Genomic DNA, 24,521 nt, shown 5'->3' on the forward strand with positions numbered 1-24,521 from the left:
TTTAGGGTTTCACAGTCATAACGGCCCTCAGAGGGAAACCGTAACTACAATGTGGCCTGTGACAAAAATGAGTTTGACACCCGGTTAACCAGCAGTAAATGGTAACAATTGAAATAAAATTTAAAAAAATAAATGAAAAAACTGTGAGTAAGTGTGGTGCAAGACTGTGGGTTTAGACTCATTGTCTTGAATTTAAACGGGTGCGGTGTAAATACACAAGCCCATTGACTCATCAGTTCGTTTGCATGCCAGTTGTACCAGTTTGCCTCAATATTGTAATTATGGCTGAACTTTATTTCACACAGCTGCGGCTAATTGTGAACATAGCATATTCAGATTGCAAATCAGTGTATCCCATTGTCTTCACTGCTATTCTTACACGTTACATGGTATTCATTAGTTTTGTTCATTAATTAACAAGAGCTTGCATATTTACAGCCCATATTTATTATACTGTTCACCATCTTTTTTGTTTCTAGTTTATGACAGTGAGCAATGAGTTGGTTTTACGATAGGATAAATGCTTCCACCAGAGGCTGTAACTGCTCTGTGTGAGTCTTTCCCGTAAATGGACAAAGTCTCTGTTTAATTGCAAACATAGAATACTCCTGTCCTCCACATGCACAGAATATACTTGGAAACCCTTAACTACTGTTTCAATATTCAATAGAAGGTTAGGGTTATATTTACCAGACATCACAATCTGACTACCAACCCCACAGAGGACTTGTTCCTCAGGCTCCCTGCCATTTGTCTTCATGCTAAACTTCAAGAAACTACAAACAAGTTTAGTGGTAAATACTAAAAAGAAACTAATGATGATACTATGAAAACAAAGTCGAAATATTACATGAGAAAAAAGTCACATTATTATGAGCAATAACCTATACCTGTAATAAGAGAACACACAGTACAAATGTGTCATCCAAGAAAGAACACACACTGATACATCCACTTTTGCCCATGTTTTACTTTTACTACTTACTTGCAATATTAAAATTTTATTCTCATAATGTAACAATACTATTCTCCTAACTTTGCTCCTACTTGTCCATCTGTCTGTCCATTCATCCATCCATCCATCCATTGTCTTGCGCTTATGTGGAGTTGAGTCAGGGGGTCAGCAGCTGAAGAAGCAGAGCCCGGACTTCCCAGATCATGGGACAACCTCATCTGCAAAAGGCAGAGAGACGTAACACAGAGGGTACCAAACCAGACCCCCTCAATACTTCGGCCGTGCGTAGATTTTCTGACCATAAAGGTGATGTACAGATTAGGTGACAAAGGGCAGCCTTGGTGGAGTCCCACCTTCGCTGGAAACAAATATGAATTACTGCCGGGAATGCAGACCAAATCAGTCCATATCAGGGTGTCCGGTACTCCACACTACCGGAGAACCCCTCACAAGACTCCTCAAGGGAGAGCTGAATGACTTCTCCAAGTCCACAAACCACAGTGGAGTGGATAAGCGAATTCCCATGCAACCTCCAGGACCCTGCTGAGGGCATAGGGCTGATACACTGTTCCACTCCCCTCTTGGTGGCAAGTGCACGTATGTTAGAACATGGTGTTTGTTATGGACAATCTGTGACAAGCACAGATGTCCAATAAGAGAACACCGCTCTGGTCTGGGGGCCCGTCCCAATCACACCCGTTCAGGTCTCACTGTCACGAGGGAGTGCCCAGTGGGAGTACTCCCGCTTCAAGGATTCCAAAATAGTTGGGTAGTGTGAGCTGCCGTTCAGTGCATACACACAAACAACAGTCAGGACCTGTCCCCCCACCCAAAGGCAGCGGGAGCCTCCCCTTTCATCCACTGAGGTGAAACCCTAAGTACGGGCACCAAGGGCAGTATGTATCCCCAAACCTGCTCATCAAAACTTCAGTTTGGAAGAGAGTCCTACTCCTCTCAAGAGGTCTGGTACCAGTCCCCATCTGTGTGTCGAGGTGACCCCTACGATAGCTAGTTGGAACTTCTCTGCCATAGCAGAGAAGGCGTCACGCAGCTCACATTGCACCAAACCTCCTTGGCCCTTCACATGGGAAGGCTTCTCGTAATTTTTCTTTCTTTACAGTGACCCCAGTTACTCAACTGTACAATTCGATACCTGAATCACAAATACAATTCAAATGGACAGAAACCTTCCTTCATCCAGAATGGCTGCATGTGAGTACACAAATGTTCAACAGGATGTCTGACCTGCACCCTGACATGGAAAATCAGTTTCACGGTTGAAAAATTGTTGAATCAATGAACATTGACAGAAGCTTAATTCTGTGTTGGTCTGTGTTCCAACAAAATCATTTCGCACATTCAACAACAATAAGCCGTGGTTCACTGCTAAACTTAAGCAGCTTCGCCAAGCTAAGGAGGACGCATATCAGAGCGGGGACAGGGCCCTGTATAATCGAGCTAGAAACCAGCTGACCAAAGAAATTAACATTGCAAAGAGGATCTATACAGCAAAGTTGGAAAAACAGTTTAGCGCAAACGACTCTAAATCAGTCTGGCATGCATTCCAGTCGCTGACTAATTACAAGCGACGATCCCCCCAAGCTGAGAACAATAGCACACTAGCCAACGACTTGAATACCTTCTACTGCAGATTTGAAAAGGACAGTTTCACACCACACACCAATCCGGCCGCACCCGCGACCACAATCACACCTCTGACCTCTGCGTTAACCATCCATGAACAGGATGTGAGACACATCTTCAAACAACAAAAGATTAACAAAGCGGCAGGCCCGGACCACGTGTCTCCATCCTGCCTCAAAGTCTGCGCGGACCAGCTCGCGCCAGTCTTCACTCAGATCTTCAACAGATCACTGGAAATGTGCAAAGTTCCATCCTGCTTCAAACGCTCCACCATCATCCCAGTCCCCAAGAAACCTGCAATCTCGGGTCTGAATGACTACAGGCCTGTCGCTTTGACATCTGTGGTCATGAAGTCCTTTGAACGTCTTGTGCTGGACCACCTCAAGAGTGTCACAGGTCCCCTGCTGGACCCCCTGCAGTTTGCCTACCAAGCGAACAGATCTGCGGATGATGCAGTCAACATGGGACTGCACTTCATCCTAGAACACCTCGACAGTGCAGGGACCTACGCGAGGATCCTGTTCGTGGTCTTCAGCTCAGCGTTCAACACCATCATCCCTGAACTCCTTTCATCCAAGCTTCTCCAGCTCAGCGTCTCACCTGCCATCTGCCAGTGGATTTACAGCTTTCTGACGGGCAGGACACAGCAGGTCAGGCTGGGGGAGGCCACCTCATCCACACGCAGCATCAGCACTGGGGCACCCCAAGGTTGTGTCCTCTCTCCGCTGCTCTTCTCTCTCTACACGAACGACTGCACCTCAGCGAACCCGACTGTCAAACTCCTGAAGTTTGCAGATGACACCACTGTCATCGGCCTCATCAAGGACGGTGACGAGTCTGCATATCGACAGGAAGCGGAGCGGCTGGAGTTGTGGTGCGGCCAACACAACCTGGAGCTGAACACGCTCAAGACTGTAGAGATGATCGTGGACTTCAGGAGGCATCCTTCGCCACAGCTGCCCCTCACGCTGTCCAGCTGCCTTGTGTCAACCGTCGAGACCTTCAAGTTCCTGGGAATTACAATCTCCCAGGACCTGAAGTGGGCGACCAACATCAACTCCGTCCTCAAAAAGGCCCAGCAGAGGATGTACTTCCTGCGGCTTCTGAGAAAGCATGGCCTGCCACCGGAGCTGCTGAGACAGTTCTACACAGCGGTCATCGAATCAGTCCTGTGTTCTTCCATCACAGTCTGGTTTGGTGCTGCTACAAAAAAGGACAAACTCCGACTGCAACGGACAATCAAAACTGCTGAAAGGATTGTCGGTACCCCCCTACCCACCCTTGAGGACTTGCACGCTGCCAGAACTAAGACAAGGGCGTGCAAAATCCTCTCGGACCCTCCCCACCCTGGTCACCAGCTCTTCCAGCTCCTTCCCTCAGGTAGGCGCTACCGATCAATGCAAACTAGAACTAGTAGACATTCCAACAGCTTCTTCCCTCTTGCAATCAACTTCTTGAACAGCTAACTTACAATTCCATTACAACAAGCTGGCAATTTTTTGACTTGAGTTCGTTGTCACATTTCTGTATTATGTATTACTCGTGCACTCACTGTAGTTGTCTCGCCGTGCTGCACTATTTGCATATAGTGGCCACTCATGCCAGAGTAGTATCTGCTCCATTTGCACACTGATTGAGGAGTATCTGTAACATTTGCACAACCATTGTCCCAGATTATCGCAGTACTCGTCACTTTAAACCGCATACACTCCTTGAAGTCTCAGTGCCCTTTGCACAATGGTCATTGCACCGGACTATTGCGATATTAGCCATTCGAACTGAGGACTCTGCATCTTTTTGCACAATTGTTGTTTGTTGTTGTTTTTTGTTAATGTCTTTATGTCTCCAAAGTGTTCTGTAAATTGACTGTCTGTTGTACTAGAGCGGCTCCAACTACCGGAGACAAATTCCTTGTGTGTTTTGGACATACTTGGCAAATAAAGATGATTCTGATTCTGATTATTAGACAGTACCATGGGAGGACTCGGCATCATCCCTAAAATCAAATTCTCAGTATTAACCGATTTTGAAGGTTGCTGGAATTTCTCCCACTCCAATGTGATTCAAATTCATAATGGTGTATTGTTAGAATTTGCTACAGACGCAAATGCGATTCTCAGTATCGTCCAAATTTGTCAATTATTTAAATTTGTTGTACTTCTGTTTCTCAGGAATCACTTTGTTGTGTAGATTTTGTTCAAATAAAATATTATAACCTTTGCGAACCCTTGACATAGCATGATGGCAATTTAACCTTTATAAATACCTAACTTTGTGTGGGGAAAACCAAGTGTCTCCTCCACTACTGGTTATAGTTGAGTTATTAAGCATTACTTGCTGTGGCACTGAAAGCTAACGTCAAACAACTTTCTGAGTTAAGTGTTTGGGATGGAGAGCAGGCCAGTGTCAGATGACTACAGCCTTGGGAAAGGCTGTTGGTGTTGGGTGATATATGGTGGGCCAAGGCATGGTCGGATTAGTTGGTAATAAAGGAGAAGCTTCCAGACAATGCCGAACAATTTTTGCTAACATTACAGTATTTTCCTGCCACATAACATTATATTCAAATCCGAGACTGATAGGGGGCTTCACCTGGTGGACTTTTTTTGCGCATCCGTGATCAGGGATGGGCAACTTTGGACTATTCAATGAGCTCAAGTCTCACAAGATTTGCACAAGTTTCCTTTGACGTCACAATGATGACAGTTTAACAAAGCCCCAAATATTTGTACAACTTACAGGGCAGTTGAATGTACTTTATTGATACAGTTAAATATGTTTTTTACACACGTGCCAATCCTCTTCTAGAATAGGTTTATTGCCATTGTCAATGAAAGGTGCATCCACACCTATGAATTGTTCTTTTGTACATTGCATTTTCAATAAAACTGTCATGCTAGTTTTGTTAAATTAGTTAGTTGCTTAGTTTTGTTGGGCTGAATTCAGGAAAGAGTTATTTCCAATGACAGTACAGCAATGACACAGGCTTTCCTGTACAAACTTCAATCCTGCTGATTCATTGCCTAGTCTCAAAACACAAACGCGCGCACACACACACACGCACGCGCGCACACGTACATGCACGCGCACACGTACATGCACGCACACACACACATACAGACACACATAATTGTATTTTGTATCATCTCAATCAATAGCAATATACTGTACGTGTACACCTTCTTCCCTCAGGAAATTCAGAGAAACCCGCAAGGCAATTTGTGGATTCCTAGTGAGGATTAGCGGAAAGGAAGATGAATGAATGACTGAATAATTATTTCCATGACCCATCCATATTTTTAAAGGTGGAAAAGCAAACAAAGACTGCATATTTCTACACCTTTACATGGAGATAAAAGAAGCAACATTGTGGACATTCAGCTTTGTTGTTGTTGAAGTCGCACAATTTTGCTAAACATTTGTGAAATTTCACATACATTTTTATTAATAGTTGTCAAGTGTTGTCCTCTTCTTCAACATATTAAAAATTAGATAAACTTAGACACATGGGCAGGAGAGTGGGTTCTCCTGGCTTCATTGTATGTTTTTCAGATTTTCACCTTTGTTCCTCATGCCTCAGTGTCATAAATTCCAGTCTACATGACTCACATAGCTGGCATCAAGCTAGACTAAATCTGTGTTTGTTCATGGGGTTTCACCATTGTGATCTTTGTTTTTCATTAGCAGTGCATTATACTTTGCACAGCAATCATTTTAGACCTGATCTCAAATTACCTACATGCTGTGCCACATTTAACAAGGGAGTAATTAATTTTTGCCTTATACAACCCCAATTCCAATGACGTTGGGACGTTGTGTTAAACATAAATAAAAACAGAATACAATGATTTGCAAATCATGTTAAACCTATATTTAATTGAATACAGTACAAAGACAAGATATTTAATGTTCAAACTGATAAACTTTATTGTTTTTAGCAAATAATCATTAACTTAGAATTTTATAGCTGCAACGCGTTCCAAAAAAGCTGGGACAGATGGCAAAAAAGACTGAGAAAGTTGAGGAATGCTCATCAAACACCTGTTTGGAACATCCCACAGGTGAACAGGCTAACTGGGAACAGGTGGGTGCCATGATTGGGTATAAAAGGAGCTTCCATTAATTGCTCAGTCATTCACAAGCAAAGATGGGGTGAGGTTCACCTCTTTGCGAACAAGTGCGTGAGAAAATAGTCGAACAGTTTAAGGACAATGTTCCTCAACGTACAATTGCAAGGAATTTAGGGATTTCATCATCTACGGTCCATATCATCATCAAAAGGTTCAGAGAATCTGGAGGCAAAAAAAATAATCAACATTGAATGCCCGTGACCTTCGATCCCTCAGGCGCCACGGCATCAAAAACCGACATCAATGTGTAAAGGATATCACCACATGGGCTCAGGAACACTTCAGAAAACCAGTGTCAGTAAATACAGCTCGGCGCTACATTTGTAAGTGCAACATGAAACTCTACTAGGCAAAGCAAAAGCCATTTATCAACAACACCCAGAAACGGCGCCGGCTTCTCTGGGCCCGAGCTCATCTAAGATGGACTGATGCAAAGTGAAAAAGTGTTCTGTGGTCCGACGAGTCCACATTTCTAATTTTTGGGGGAAATTGTGGACATCGTGTCCTCAAGGCCAAATAGGAAAACCATCCGGATTGTTATGGATGCAAAGTTCAAAAGCCAGCATCTGTGATGGTATGCGGCTGTGTTAGTGCCAATGGCATGGGTAACTTACACATCTGTGAAAGAACCATTAATGCTGAAAGGTACATACAGGTTTTGGAGAAACATATGCTGCCATCCAAGCAACGTCTTTTTCATGGGCACCCCTTCTTATTTCAGCAAGACAATACCAAACCACATTCTGCACATGTTACAAAAGTGTGGCTTTGTAGTAAAAGAGTGCAGGTACTAGACTGGCCTCCGCACAGTCCAGACCTGTCTCTCATTGAAAATGTGTGGCGCATTATGAAGCGTAAAATACGACAACGGAGACACAGGACTGTTGAACAGCTGAAGCTGTACATGAAGCAAGAATGGGAAAGAATTCCACCCACAAAGCTTAAACAATTAGTGTCCTCAGTTCCCAAACGTTTAATGTATGTTGTTAAAAGAAAAGGTGAAGTAACACAATGGTAAACATGACCCTGTTCCAACTTTTTTGGAACGTGTTGCAGCCATAAAATTCTAGGTTAATGATTATTTGCTAAAAACAATAAAGTTTATCAGTTTGAAAATTAAATATCTTGTCAATGTAGTGTATTCAATTAAATATTGGTTGAACATGATTTGCAAATCATTGTACGTCTTTTTATTTATGTTTAACACACGATTTGTTCATTGGAATTGGGGTTATATAAAGGTGAATCCCACATATCCATTAAACCTAAAGTATAATATAATAATTAAAAGACCTATGACTGTGACAAAGATCCATATTTATTTCTACCTAGGTGATACGTGCTTATGCTTATACAGTACATGCATGTGAGTCACTCATATTTGAGCAGGCAACGAGCTGTGTGGAAATAAAAATGAGGTAGCAGTTAGACAGAGCCATTGTCCTGGGAATTGTGGGAATAAAATATGTTGGCTCTTTGCTAGATTTCACCATATTACTGTGAGGTGAAGATCTGTGGCTCTGTCTAAGAATGAGCAAAGTTAAAGCAGCTTTGTTTCAGTCAGTATTCACCATACAATACTCACCTGCATGATATCCACAGAGTTGATAATTAATTTTTGAACAGCTAAATGTTCAATGACTACAAATGCATAGTAGCTGTAGACTGGCTGGTATAACCTTTGATCACAACAAATAATTATGTTTCAGATAACTTACTAACAACATAAACAAAACCACAACATAAATAAAACCAACCAACTGCATTAAGTACCATGTTGAGCTTAGTCAGGCAAAATGAGCGTTCCCGCCTGACAAACAAGTTGCCCAAAATTAACTTGCCCTGGGCGGCTGCTCATATCGCTCATATCTGAAACCGCCCCTGAGATAAGCTGACAGTTATCCTCGCTTCTTCTATTTTTCATCTCCTACTAACCCTTCTTCTTCTTAGTATGGCTGCCCTGTGACAGTCTTGGTATTACGACCAGACATCAGGTTTTCGGGAGGGGACTCACGATTTTTCAGCTGTGATGTGCTGTGTTAGGCATCTCAAGCATGCACTAAAAGAGCATCAGCACACACATGCTGATTTTTCTCCTCATTGAGATCTGTCACAAAAAATCTGTTAAGATCGAAAAAAATATGCATAAGACCATCTAAGCTGGTACTCTATACACAAATCACACACAGTTCCAGAACGAAGTGGACATAGTGCCACCTACAGATGTGGAGGTACATTGCAGCCAAACATTGTATTACCCTTTCAAGCATTCGATGCTTTGTTGAGCTATAGTGGTACCTCAATTGGAGTCTACAGGTAAATTGTCTGAAAGACAGTTGATTAATCGTTATACTGTGCTTCTCTGAGGCCACGGCCAGACTGTAATATTGTTCTGTCTGAGACATGCATTATCTCTGTATGTAAATGACTGCTCCCTCTTGAAACATTAGACCTTTTTTTCCGCTGCCACGTGTAAGGCAACGTTAATGAGCCATCCATCCATCCATTTTCTGAGCCGCTTTTTATCCCAGCTATCGTCGGGCAGGAGGCGGGGTACACCCTGAACTGGTTGCCAGCCAATCGCAGGGCACATACAAACAAACAACCATTCGCAGTCACGGGCAATTTAGAGTTGTCAATTAAGCCACCGTGCATGTTTTTGGGATGTGGGAGGAAACCGGAGTGCCCGGAGAAAACCCACGCAGGCACGGGGAGAACATGCAAACTCCACACAGGCGCAGCCGGGGATTGAACCACGGTCCTCTGAACTGTGAGACAGACGCTCTAACCAGTCGTCCACCGTGCCGCCCGTTAACAAGTCATAAATTATCAATTTAAATCAACCAGTGGGTATGAAAGAGTGGCTGTATGAATATGCAGCATTTGATGACCACAGCATCCTAAAACCTTAAATTCATAACATGCCGTCCATCACAATCAAAACAGAAGTCAAAACATCACACCATCTAATCTACACAAGGATAATGATCTGTTAGTTTTATTCTATTACTCTTCTTCTTTTCTTTGCGGCTTGTCCCTTTAGGGGTCGCCACAGCGCGTCATCCTTTTCCACGTAAACCTAACAGAACCTAACAACGTGTTGTGCGTTTAAAAGAAGTATGAAGCCAAAATCCATCCATTCATTTTCTATATTGCTTCTCCTCATTAGCATTGTGGCCAGCTGACTTTGGGCAGGATGCAGAGTACACCCTGGACTTGATTGTCAGCCAATGCAAGGTACTGAGCCAACAAACCTTTAAATTGTCAAAGGTTGATAAAGATTGCTTTAATTGATACAGCACTGTGCAAAAAAATAAGTTAATGTTTTTAGAGGGCTTTAATAATGTTATTTAGTGTGGAGAGAAAGAAATCTTTGAGCATATCACAGGGAATGCAACATAGCTGGCCTGATGACCAAGTCTATCACAAAATGTTTTCTTTTTTGGTCTCAAATTTGTGCTTCTCAGTGCAGTGACTCATATTGCTGTTTCATCCAAGTGAAGAGTTTGTGATCAAGCCATGAATCTTTAAAGTGCATTTCACAGACAGATATGGAGGCACAAGCTATGGATGTGAACATGCACATTGGTATTTCCTCCCTCTGGGATGACAGTCCACAATCCAGGCTTTAAAACAATGAGTCATTCTGACATATTTGTTCTACATGAGTGAATGTAATAGCATAACTGAGAGTTGAGCAGGGGTGATTCTTGAAACGGTTAAAAATCTATGAATAAAAGAAAGACATAAAAGAGTGTGACTTTTTTTGAGCCATAAAACCAAGCTTGTCAAAGGTAGGCTGTAATTATTCACCTTCTTCATAAACTAAAGGGGTTAAACTAGAATAGCACTCATTAGACCACCGACCATCACCAGTTGGTTTAACTAACAATTCAAAACATTAATTAATTTAACATAAATTGTTGAGCAAGTCATGGTGGACGACTGGGTAGCACATCTGCCTCACAGTTCTGAGGACCCGTGTTCAAATCCAGCCACGCCTGTGTGGAGTTTGCATGTTCTCCCTGTGCCTTCAAGCTATATACACTGTTTTCTGAAGCACACTGCCTTGGTCACATGACATGGCAGCCCTTGTTTACTAGTGGTGCCAACTGTGAATGTTTTGGCTTTTGTCACTCGGAAAAAAATGTGGCGTCAAGGTGATTTGTCGTATTCAGAGAGCATTTTTTATTTTTTTTGTAATGGTCCTCTTCTTCTTCGTGTGGGAGCAATGCTTCCGGTAGAGGTGTGTAGATCCTTTAGATGCTTGGGCATGTGCTGGACAGCTAGGCCACGGTGTTGTCATCAAGTGCTGACAGACCACTAGCTCTTGGAAGACGGTAAAGGGGGCACAATTTTATGTTATCAGCTATTTGAGCCCCTGCGTGATACTCACAGACCGCTGTACGAGCCGTACCCCATTTCTGCATTGTTGAGTGGAATAGGCCAGCCAGTTCAAAGGGGGTCAAGACTGACCCAAGCGGGTCTGAGTAGAGCCATTCCTGATGGTGAATGACTGACAACCGGAATGAACGCATGGTGTTGGGAGGTGCTCTTCTTCCACTCCATGTTCAATTTGCAATCCACAAGTGCTGGACTCTACCAAGTCATCCAGCGGTTCCAGTGTGACAGTCACAAATGGGTGTTTGATTTAAGTTGTCACAGTGTTTAGGTTCTTGTGCACAGCAAGCCAGCGACATTTTGGCTCTTTTGCAGCGGAGGTCAGATGGTTGGACAATAGGTAGCAACAGTACCCATATCTACCATTGACTCATCAATACTGTAGCATGAGATGCAATCTCATGATATCAATATTTTTTACAACCACTGTTATATACTGTCTGGCAAGTTATAATATAAATGCAATGTTGTTTTGTCGGCTAAATACAATGTTATTGTCTTCTTCTGTTTTGACTACAATGCTAGGAAATAATACTAAAACAATGAAAACAAAAAAAATATTATTACTACCATACTTTTAATGTTGGTGCTGACTTGTGGTGTTGAGCTTCTCTGTAGCCCCTCTTTGTCTCTTCCCCCTCCTTGCGGGCAGTGCACTGGCCTGTAGAGGCATTAGCAGGCTCCACATATTATTATTCTCCTGTGGAGCAACATCTGATGGCGAGCTACCATACAAGGCTAAAGAATGTCAAATATGAGGGTGGGCTGGGAATGCATGAAGTGAGGTTCTCCTTCTTTTGCTTCACTGGATGAACACATTCATTGTGCGTAGCTGTGAGAATTCAAGGATGAAAACAGAAAGCCACACGTGCCAACACACAAAGGATACACACAGTGAAATATTGACAAATCAACAGTTCCCAGGCCTCAGGCAGTGGAAGGTGTGCTAGCTCAGCTGCTCCTGACTTAGAGCAAGCAAGTAAGCTCCTCTGTGACACAACAACCCTAGCACAGATCTGTTTTCTTTTCTCCCAGAAAGAAGAGCAAGAATTGTTTGGTCAGGGTTTGGTTTGAATTCCTCAGCCCATGTACCACTTAAAGTAGCAGCAACGGCAAAATGCATATTTGAAAAGGCCAATGCAAAGAACCACTGTTTGTCGTAGGGGACACATTCCAAAACCACCTGCGATAGGTGAAACCAGCAATATAGAAACAGCATATAAAATTTCAAAAAATCAAAATAATTTTACCCAGTCACTGATGGTGTAGTGGTACACTTGCCTGACTTTGGTGTTGGCAGCGTGGGTTCAGTTCCCACTTAGTGACGGTGTGACTGTGAGTGCGGATGGTTGTCTGTGTCTATATGTGCCCTGCGACTGACTGGTGACCAGTTCAGGGTGTAGTCTGCCTTTTGCCCGAAGTCAGCTGGGATAGGCTCCCGTGACCCTGAAGAGGATAAGCGGTGTTGAGAATGGAATAATTTTACCTCTCCCTCATGCTTTAAACACAATTTCATTTATGAAAACACATTTTTAAAGTATTCCTAAGTGCCCGTCTCTTTCAAGAAATTTGAGACAATTGTTTAACATCACTTTCAGAATACAAAAGGAAAAGACTCGTAGTCACACAGTTCTCCATTTTAGCGTGCTTGAGTCAAGCTGTTTATTTGTCACTCCTCGTTGAAATTTACCTTAACATTTCCACATAAAAGACTTAAACGTTGTATATCACAAGCCAACGAAACCATATAATTTCTGATAACAAAAGTCCACTAGTTTAATGATAACAATTTAATGTGAAATGCCGTAGACGGGCTAATGGAAATTAGCATAGATACTACGGTAATTATAAACCTTCAAACAACTGCTAAACTACTGCTAACACACGGAGCAGAAACACATACAAAAAGAGCATACAACAATACACAGGCATATATTACCTCTGGTCTGTTTCATATCCTGTTTTGTTTGCCCGTTTCCTGTGTTTTTTTTGTTCCTTGGAGTATGTCAGTGGGCGAAGTCTCTTGTATCACACCTGCTTGCACTCCTAATCAACAGGGTATTTAGATGCAGGAGGGACATCATTAGAGTTGTGGAGAAAGATTTCATTAGCCTATTGAATTAAACTTAAAGGGTGCAGAGAAAATAATCCTGCAGCTCAAGTTATTCAGAGTTGTTGGGAATATGCTAAATTTCAGAGTGGGTTTGGATGGACAGGAAATTAATGGACTAATATGTATGATGTGGATGTACTACAGTTCTCACAGCCCAATCCAGTTAGTACCATTCCCCCATGGATATATCCAGTAGCAAAAACAGATATACGTAACTAGAGCAGCGAGAAGCTATTAAGGGCCCTCGCACCCGTGGTACTGGCACATTCATGATACACTGAATAGAAATGTACACCACACTTTTGAGATTAATAAGAGTGGGAAAACCGCAAATCATTTTCATTCCACTTCACAATTATGTGCAGCACTGCGAACAGCATTTCGTCACGGCAACAGCGTTACACTATATGAAAAGCTTTTAATAACTGTTCATCTTCAATATATTTCGATGAGACACCTAAAGTTTGTAGTCCATGGGATAAAAGCTGTAGGAGGAGTTTGTAAAAATATGATGGCTATAAAAGAGGAACAATGGGTCAGAATTTGAAAGTAAATTAAAAATTATGGATTTCCTGTTGGGTTTAGGGCATGGCTCCAAGAGACTTTTTGTAGGTGTATGCCACCCACTTTTGGAAGACCTAGTGTAACATTCAGCCGGTGCTGCTTCGTCGAGGGCTTTTTAGAGGGCACTACTTAGGGTTTTTTTAAAATATAGAAATTGCACAATAAACATGCAAAATTTGTCATCAGGCTTGACATGTGTGCTAAGTTTCATGAGTTGTTGTGCATGTTTACACCCTCAAAGCAGCACTTTTCTTGAAGAACAGTAGCACGAACAGCATGTCGCCACGGCAATAGCATTGGACAAAACAAAAAGCTTTTAATAACTTTTCATCTTCAATAAGTTTAGATGAGAAACCCAAAGTTTGAAGTCAATCGGATAAAATCTGTAGGAGGAGTTTCTACAAATATGACGGCTGTAAAGGGGAAAAATAGGTCAGAATTTGAAACTACCGGTAAATAAAAAATGGTGGACTGACTTTTTTGTAGGTCTTGGACTGTTACATATGCCCCCTAATTTTGTCAGACCGAGGTAAAAGGTATAGCCAGGGCTGCTTCGTTGAAAATTTGGAGCCATGTCTTTGAAATTGCACAAAAAAACATGGAAAAAAATTTAAGTAAATTCATAATGGTGGACTTACTGATGGCTCTAGGGTATGGCTCCAAGAGACTTTTCTTGTAGGTCTTGGGCTGTTACATATGCCTCCCAATTTCGGTAAACCTAGGTTAAACGTACAGCTGTATAATATCCATCCATTTTCTGAGCCGCTTCTCCCCACTCGGGTCGCGGGCGTGCTGCAGCCTATCCCATCTGTCATCGGGCAGGACGCGGGGTACACCCTGAACTGGTTGCCAGCCAATCGCAGGCCACATAGAAACAACCATTCACACTCACAGTCACACCTACGGGCAATTTAGAGTCTCCAATTAATGCATGTTTTTGGGATATGGGAGGAAACCGGAGTGCCCGGAGAAAACCCACGCAGGCACGGGGAGAACATGCAAACTCCACTCATGCGGGGCCGGGGATTGAACCCGGGTCCTCAGAACTGTGAGGCTGACGCTCTAACAGGTCGCCCACCGTGCCGTCCAGCTGTATAATAATAATACAAAAATAAAGATGTTAATATTTTAGTTGGGTTGAAAAAACACAATTTGAATGACATCACACTGCTAAAAGAGCCATTAATGGAATGTGGTTTCCATATAAATATATATATATATATATATATATATATATATATATATATATATATTTTTTTTTAATTATTTTTTTTTTCTTTTTCTTTTTAAAAAAACCAGTGTCCTTGAAATCAATCTTATATATATGCAGATGATGGCTAATATATGATATTGAATGTTTTTGTGTTTTTTGTGTTTCCGCTGGCTAAAGCAAACCGTGAGTTCCAGTGCTGTCATGGCTGTGATTCATTTCCGTGTTCTGAGTGAAATAAGTAAACTGGATCCAGATTGCCATTTCCTGTTGTGAGTATGAAAAAATAGTGATGGCAGATGGCGGTAGAATGTGTTTGGAGGACAAGTTATCTTTTTATGGCGCCAGCCTGGAATGTGACTTTATTACGTCAGTTGATGAAATCTTGACTATAATCTAATGATTCAGATTATGTTGTTAATCATTTAATGTGTGATTATATCAAATGTACTGTATGTAGAATTCTAAATGTGACTCGAATGAGGCAATTTTAATTTTGGCCCCAGTGTCAGCCCAGAGTCCACCCCATTCCGTTGATTAGATGGCAGTCTGTTCGGTGCTGAGCGTTTTGGAAGCCTTTCCGAGCTCCAATGTGCTCGTGCGGTGCAGCAACGTTAATAGTCCTGGATTAGTGAGACAATGGTGGCGGTTCTGGAATCACGCTGTGAGGAGGCAAGGTTCACAGATGGGATTTAGCATTGCAACAGGCCTGTATGCACACACAAACACATACAGTACATTTGCGCAGGAGTACTGACATACACGGTATATGAGAACACGGGTCATAGCCTACAATAATAACCCTCACCCTGAGGTGGGATTTTAACCCAGAACCTCTCCACTGGGAGGCAGAAGTACTAACCATGAGTACAACCATTAACACAATGTTAATGTTTCCACACCAAAAACACACATATCACTACAGCCATTTTTGTGCATGTTTCAAGTGTAACATCATACTCTCATAGATTTGATTTAAATTCTTTAGCTGGATTACAAGAAGTTCACAGACAGTAACGAACTGTTACACGGCGGTTCTAAATAACAGAAGTGTAATAGAGCAGTAAAATCATTTTAACAGTACTGAGAATTACTGGAAGGGTGCGCAAAAGTGAGAACACAGTGCCATTTATGGAAAAACAATTCAGGTATGGGAACAAATGTGGACATTGAGATTCCTAAAATAATAAAAAAAGAACGCAAAAATTGGGGAAAAATATAAGCTCGCACACACATTCACATCTACGAGCAATTTAGAGTCTTCAATTAACCTACAAACATGTTTTTGGAATGTGGGAGGAAACCGAAGTACCTGGAGAAAACCCACACAGGCACGGGGGAGAACATGCAAACTCCGCACAGGAGAGGCCGGATTTGAACCCGGGTCCTCAGAACTGTGAGGCGGATGTGCTAATCAATCAGTCAACGTGACGCCTCTTTAATTGCATATGTTCTAATATTTATGAAATACTTCATAATCTTTTTTAAAAATTACATTATTAAAACATACCTTCATGATGTAATAGAATTAAAATGAATTGAACTGTTTTTGTTAAACTTTCTCCTTCAATGTACAACCCCAATTCCAGTGAAGTTGGGACGTTGTGTTAAACATAAATAAAAACAGAATACAATGATTTGCAAATCATGTTCAACCTATATTTAATTGAATACACTACAAAGACACTATATTTAATGTTCAAACTGATAAACTTTATTGTTTTTAGCAAATAATCATTAAATTTGAATTGCATGGCTGCAACACATTCCAAAAAAGCTGGGACAGCTGGCAAAAAAGACTGAGAAAGTTGAGGAATGCTCATCAAACACCTGTTTGGAACATCCCACAGATGAACAGGCTCATTGGGAATAGGTGGGGGCCATGATTGGCTTCCCTGAATTGCTCAGTCATTCACAAGCAAAGATGGGGTGAGGTTCACCTCTTTGTGAACAAGTGCGTAGGAAAATAGTTGAACAGTTTAAGGACAACGTTCCTCAACGTACAATTGTAAGGAATTTAGGGATTTCATCATCTACAGTCCATAATATCATCAAAAGGTTCAGAGAATTTGGAGAAATCACTGCAAGGCCGAAAACCAACATTGAATGCCCGTGCACTTCGATCCCTCAAGCGGCACTGCATCAAAAAACAACATCAATGTGTAAAGGATATCACCACATGGGCTCAGGAACACTTCAGAAAACCAATGTCAGTAAATACAGTTCGGCGCTACATCCGTAAGTGCAATTTCAAACCCTACTAGGCAAAAGCCATTTATCAACAATACCCAGAAACGCCGCCAGTTTCTCTGGGCCTGAGCTCCTCTAAGATGGACTGATGCAAAGTGGAAAATTGTTCTGTGGTCTGACGAGTCCACATCTCAAATTGTTTTTGGAAATTGTGGACGTCGTGTCCTACGGGCCAAAGAGGAAAAGAACTACCCGGACTGTTATGGCCGCAAAGCTCAAAAGCCAGCATCTGTGATGGTATGGGGCTGTGTTAGTGCCAATGGCATGGGTAACTTACACATCTGTGAAGGCACCATTAATGCTGAAAGGTACATACAGGTTTTGGAGAAACATATGCTGACATCTAAGCAGCGTCTTTTTCATGGATGCCCCTGCTTATTTCACCAAGACAATGCCAAACCACATTCTGCACGCGTTACAACAGCATGGCTTCATAGTAAAAGAGTGCGGGTACTAGACTGGCCTGCCTGCAGTCCAGACCTGTCTCTCATTGAAAATGTGTGGTGCATTATGAAGCGTAAAACAGATGTTGAACAGGTGAAGCTGTACATCAAGCAAATAATTCCACCTACAAAGCTTCAACAATTAGTGACCTCAATTTCCAAACGTTTATCGAATGTTATTAAAAGAAAAGGTGATGTAACACAGTGGTAAACATGACCCTGTCCCAGCTTTTTTGGAATGTGTTGCAGCCATAAAATTCTACATTAATGATTATTTGCTAAAAACAATCAAGTTTATCAGCTTGAACCTTAAATATCTTGTCTTTGTAGTGTATTAAATTAAATATAGGTCGTACATGATTTGCAAATCATTGTATTCTGTTTTTATTTATGTTTAACACAACGTCCCAACTTCATTTGAATTGGGGTTGTACATTGTGCTGCTCATTCTGGTGTGCACGCCTGGGGGCAGTATAAAACACATTCGGATATACTGTACTGGAGCCTCAGCTCCTCTCTCGGCCTCTTCGTGCAGCAGTCATATTAGTTATAGCTTATATCTTTGCAAAGGGTAAAGCATATACGCCAGTGACAATTGTTACATTATCTGACTGTATGCGTTGCTTCACTGTTTATGTTCAAACATCCATTGCTTAAAGGGTAACACCACCACTTCTTCTTTTCCTTTCGGCTTGTCCCTTTAGGGGTCACCACAGCGCGTCATCCTTTATCATGTAAGCCTATCTCCTACATCCTCCTCTCGAATACCAACTGCCCTCATGTCTTACCTCACGGCATCCATCAACCTTCTCTTTGGTCTTCCTCTAGCTCTCTTGCCTAGCAGCTCCATCCTCATCATCCTTCTACCAATATACTCACTATTTCTCCTCTGGACGTGACCAAACCATCGAAATCTGCTCTCTCTAACTTTGCAAACAATCTGCAAACATCATGGTCCAGGGGGATTCCAGTCTAACCTCATCTGTCAGCCTATCCATCACCACTGCAAACAGGAAGGGGCTCAGGCCTGATCACTGATGCAGTCCAACCTCCACCTTAAATTCGTCTGTCACACCTGCACCACACCTCACCACTCTTCTGCTGCCCTCGTACAAGCCCAGTATTATTCTAGCGTACTTCTCTGCCACTCCAGAGTTCCGCATGCAGTACCACAGTTCCTCTCTGGGTACTCTGTCATAGGCTTTCTCTTGATCAACAAAGACGCAATGTAGCTCCTTCTGACCGTCTCTGTACTTTTCCATCAACATCCTCAAGGCAAATAATGCATCTGTGGTTTCGGCATGAAATCATACTGTTGCTTGCAAATACTCACTTCTGTCCTGAGTCTAGGCTCCACTACTCTTTCCCATAACTTCATTGTGTGGCTCATCAACTTTATTCCTCGATAGTTCCCACAGCTCTGCACATCACCCTTGTTCTTAAAAATGGGCACCCGCACATTCCTCAGGCATCTTCTCACCCGCTAGAATTCTGTTGAACAAGCTGGTCAAAAACTCCACAGCCACCTCTCCTAGATGCTTCCATGCCTCCACAGGAATGTCATCAGGAACAACTGCCTTTCAATTTTTCATCCTCTTTAATGCCTTTCTAACTTCCCCCTTACTAATCATTGCCACTTCCCGGTCCACCACACTTGCCTCTTCTACTCTCCCTTCTCTCTCATGTTCCTCATTCATCAACTCAAAGTATTCTTTCCATCTATCTAGCACACTACTGGCACCAGTCAACATATTTCCATCTCTGTCCTTAATCACCCTAACCTGCTGCACATCCTTCCCATCCCTATCCCTCTGTCTGGCCAACCTGTATAGATCCTTTTCTCCTCCAACCTGGCATACATCTCATCATATGCCCCTTGTTGGGCCTTTGTCCTATGTTGCATCTCAATGTATTCCTTCCACCTCTCCTCTGTCCTCTGAGTATCCCACTTCTTCTTAGCTAACCATTTTGCTTGTATGATTTCCTGCACTGTGAGGTTCCACTACCAAGTCTCCTTCTCGCCTTTCCTGCCAGAAGATACACCAAGTACTCTCCTGCCTGCCTCTCTGATCACCTTGGCTGCAGTGGTCCAGTCTTCTGGAAGCTCCTCCTGTCCACTGAGAGCCTGTCTCACCTCTACCCGAAAAGCTGCACAACACTCGTCCTGTCTCAGCTTCCACCACATGGTTCTCTGCTCTGTCTTTGTCTTCCTAATATTGCTCCCCACCAGAGTCATCTTACACACCACCATCCTATGCTGTCTAGCCACACTCTCCCCTACCACTACCTTACAGTCGGTAACCTCCTTCAGATTACATCGTCTGCACAAGATGTAATCCACCTGCGTGCTTCTACCTATCGGTCACCCTATGTTCCTGCCTCTTCTGGAAAAAAGTGTTCACTACAACCATTTGCATCCTTTATGCAAAGTCTACCACCATCTGTCCCTCCAAGTTCCTTTCCTGGATGCCGTACTTACCCATCACTTCTTCATCACCCCTATTTCCTTCACCAACATGTCCATTACAATCTGCACCAATCACGACTCTCTCTCTGTCTGGGATGCTCAGAACTACTTCGTCTAGCTCCTTCCAGAATTTCTCTTTCACCTCTAGGTCACAGCCTACCTGTGGGGCATAGCCACTAATCACATAATACATAACACCCTCAATTTCAAGTTTCAGCATTATCACTCGATCTGATACTCTTTTCACCTCCAAGACATTCTTAGCCAACTCTTCTTTTAAAATAACCCCGACTCCAGTTCTCTTCCCATCTACACCATGGTAAAATAATGTAAACACTGACCCTAAACCTCTAGCCTTACTGCCTTCCACCTGGTCTCCTGGACACACACTATATCAACCTTTCCCCTAATCATCATGTCAACCAAATCCCGAGATTTTCCTGTCATAGTCCCAACATTCAAAGTCCCCCCATTCAGTTCTAGGCTCTGTGCTTTCCTCTTCTCTTTCTGCTGAAGAACCCGCTTTCCACCTCTTCTTCTTCTTCGACTTCGACCTACAGTAGCTGAATTTCCACCGTTGTTAACCCGGGCCACGACCGATCCGGTATGGAATTCTTTGGATGAACGCTCATATTTGTTTGGCAAAGTTTTAAGCCGGATGCCTTTCCTGACGCAACCCTCTGCACTTATCCGGGCTTGGGACCGGCCTACAGTTTGCACTGGCTTGTGCCCCCCATAGGGCTGCATTCCAATCTTTGTCAAATGTGGGCTTGTGAAACCCTTTGATACAAATAAACTTGACTTGACAATGGGCCTACTATTATGCCAATAAAATCAAATAGACAGCGTTTCCTATTATCACTTTTGTATGCTGCTCATAGACGATATAGAGTAGTAGTTTACAAAACTACTTGTAAATGTAAATCTCAAACGTTTTAGTGTTTCTCATTGTGTACCTTTTTTGATTGTTTTCCCTCAGTAAAAGATGTTTGCAAGTCCCTTATTTTGATGAAACAAATATAATCAGTTTGCTTTATCATTTTTGTTTTGTTTTGTTTTTTGACAGTGTCAATCAAAGCTGAATGTGATTGCCTTTGTAAAGGCAGAATTTTAGATCCATCTCTTGTATTGGATATCATAATATTTTACAAGTGTTCTTAATGTAGGTATTTATTGACTTCTGTGCTTTTATTTCAGAGGGATACAACTTAATTGAGAGCGATATTGCTGCTTTTGCTGTCTAAAGGAAACGGGTCACCTTTGTCCAGATACTGTATCCAGTAGGCTCATGTAGCATTTCAAATGCAGATGTAGCCACCCACAGAGCCAGCTTTTTGACCTTTTAACCACCCTACTTTTTATGCCAAAAGTGAGTCAGAGGAACACTATCCTTTTAGTGTGCTTTCTTTCTGTGGTAACACACATACACTGTCAAAATCATTGAGGTTGTTGTTTTGCTTGACTGTGGCTTCAGAAAAGAACATGACTACAGCATGATGACAATGCAGGAGCTATGAGAGAAGAAAACAGGAAGTTGAGGAAACAGAAAGACACTCGATGAGAATGCTGAAACAAAGCCACTTTTGTTACATTCCTATGGGAGAACATAAATGAATTACACAATTCATTGTGATTAAAACAAATTTTACAAGGAGATGCCAAGACATCGCCTGTGTTCTGTGTTATTATGTTATATCCCTCCACATGGATGCCCATCCCCCTTCAGGCCTTGCAGTGATCAGGCAGGCTGGTAAAGTTGGGGGCAGGGCGACTCCCTTTCTTTGGGTCTCCAGAGCCCACTGACAGCTGCTCAAGGAGGCCTGAGGCTGCTGCTTGCTGGGCAGAGACACAACCACATCCTGGGGGAGGACTCATGCATGCTCACGGCCACGCAGCAAAGCAGATGAAATGAAGGCATCAGCAATGTTGACTCAATCTGTCCACTTATGGAAATATTTGAGGAGTCGCTAAAGGGGGGAGAAGAACGACATGACACACTGCTTAAAGGTTTTTGGAGCATTGTGAGTGGTGGCTGTTTCTTGTAGGCCTCACACTCTCATTATATAGGACACATGGCTTGACCAACGGTTTGTCATGTAAATAGACCACCGCACCCACATCCTTGAGAAATGTTTTAAGTCTCCTCCTGGATTTGCTTCAGGCAGACAGTTGTAGGTTGAAAAAGAGACTCTAAAATGAACTAACAGTCTTTTTTAACAGCTTCCCCCCCCAAGCCTGTCACTTTTTAACCTAATGATATGAGCTTTCAAAGTTCAAAGAGGTGCCTATAAGTCAGCAGATCTGTTAACGTTTCTAGTTACACTTCCTTCCTTAATTATATATTTTTTTGCATTGTGCTAAAACATGTACACCATTACGGCGTTATATCTGTGATATATATATACATATATATATATATATATATATATATACACACACACACACACACACACACACACACATCAGGGTGTACCCCACGTCTCGAGCTGGGATAGGCTCCAACACACCCGCGACACTAGTGAGGATAAGCGGTACAGAAAATGGATGGATGGATGGATATATACATCATGCGTACGCAAAGTATTCAGACCCCCTTAAATATTTCACTCTTTGTTATATTGCAGCCATTTGCTAAAATCATTTAAGTTCATTTTTTCCTCATTAATGTACACAGCACCCCATATTGAGAGAAAAAAATGGAATTGTTGAAATTCTTGAAAAAGAAAAACTGAAATATCACACAGCCATAAGTATTCAGACCCTTTGCTGTGACACTCATATTTAACTCGGGTGCTGTCCATTTCTTCTGATCTTCCTTTAAATGGTTCTACGCCTTAATTGGAGTCCAGCTGTGTTTGATTATACTGATTGAAATTGATTAGGAAAGCCACACACTTGTCTATATAAGACCTTACAGCACCACAGTGCATGTCAGAGCAAATGAGAATCATGAGGTCAAAGGAACTGCCTGAAGAGCTCAGAGACAGAATTGTGGCAAGGCACAGATCTGGCCAGGGCTACAAAAATATTTATGCTGTACTTAAGGTTCCTAAGAGCACAGTGGCTTCCATAATGCTGAAATGGAAGACGTTTGGGACGATCAGAACCCTTCCTTTAGCCGGCCGTCCGACCAAACTGAGCAAATGGGGGAGGAGAGCCTTGGTGAGAGAGGGAAAGAAGAACCCAAAGATCACTGTGGCTGAGCTCCAGAGATGCAGTCGGGAGATGGGAGAAAGTTCTAGAAAGTCAACCATCACTGCAGCCCTCCACCAGTCAGGGCTTTATGGCAGAGTAGCTCAATGGAAGCCTCTTCTCAGTCCAAGATGCATGAAAGCCCACATGGAGTTTGCTTAAAAAAAAACAAAAAAAAAAACACCTGAAGGACTCCAAGATAAGATTCTCTGGTCTGATGAGACCAAGATAGAACTTTTTGGCCTTAATTCTAAGCGGTATTTGTGGAGAAAAGCAGGCACTGCTCACCACCTGTCCAATACAGTCCCAACAGTGAAGCATGCTGTGGGGGTGTTTTTCAGCTGCAGGGACAGGACGACTGGTTGCAATCGAAGGAAAGATGAATGCGGCCAAGTACAGGGATATCCTGGATGAAAACCTTATCCAGAGTGCTCAGAACCTCAGACTGGGCCGAAGGTTCACCTTCCAACAAGACAATGACCCTAAGCACACAGCTAAAATAACTATAAGTGGTTGCAGAATAACTCCGTGACTGGTCTTGAAAAATGTAAGGGGGTCTGAATACTTTCTGTACCCACTGTATATATATATAAAATATAATAGCAGAGAATATTGTTTGTCTATGATCCTACAGCTGCACGGAGCTTCACCCCAACATGAAGTTGGCCAACATCCTCTTGGCAAGGAATGCAAGATGTGATGTGATAGAGTAAAGTGAAGTGATAGAGAGGAAATGGAACAGGAGATTTGAACCATTGCTTCTGTATGTGTGTTACAGCAGACAACCTAAAGGCTGCAAGTAAACGACAGTTGTTCATTTACGTTCATAACTCAGCTTGGAACAAATGCGAGGGCTGTCATGCTGTGATCGCGAGATTCCAATTTCAGGATCCCTGCGAGTCGATTGTGCTGTAAAAGGCATAAAACTCTGGACGTCCTCTATGCCAAATGCCAAAGTGAAGGGAGCTCTTATTTTATATTTAATTAGAAAATAATATTTTATGTATGTATGTACTGTATGTATGCATGTATTTATTTACTTATTTAATTTACTTTTTGTCGTAGTAGTATTAGTACTATATTTTATTTATTGTGTTATTTTCCGTTCGATTTTGTGTCCACCACTTCGTTGAAGCTGCGGTTGTTGCTAAA

The sequence above is a fragment of the Phyllopteryx taeniolatus genome, chromosome 11 (genome assembly GCF_024500385.1).
Source record: "Phyllopteryx taeniolatus isolate TA_2022b chromosome 11, UOR_Ptae_1.2, whole genome shotgun sequence".
In the NCBI taxonomy this organism is placed as follows: Eukaryota; Metazoa; Chordata; class Actinopteri; order Syngnathiformes; family Syngnathidae; genus Phyllopteryx; species Phyllopteryx taeniolatus.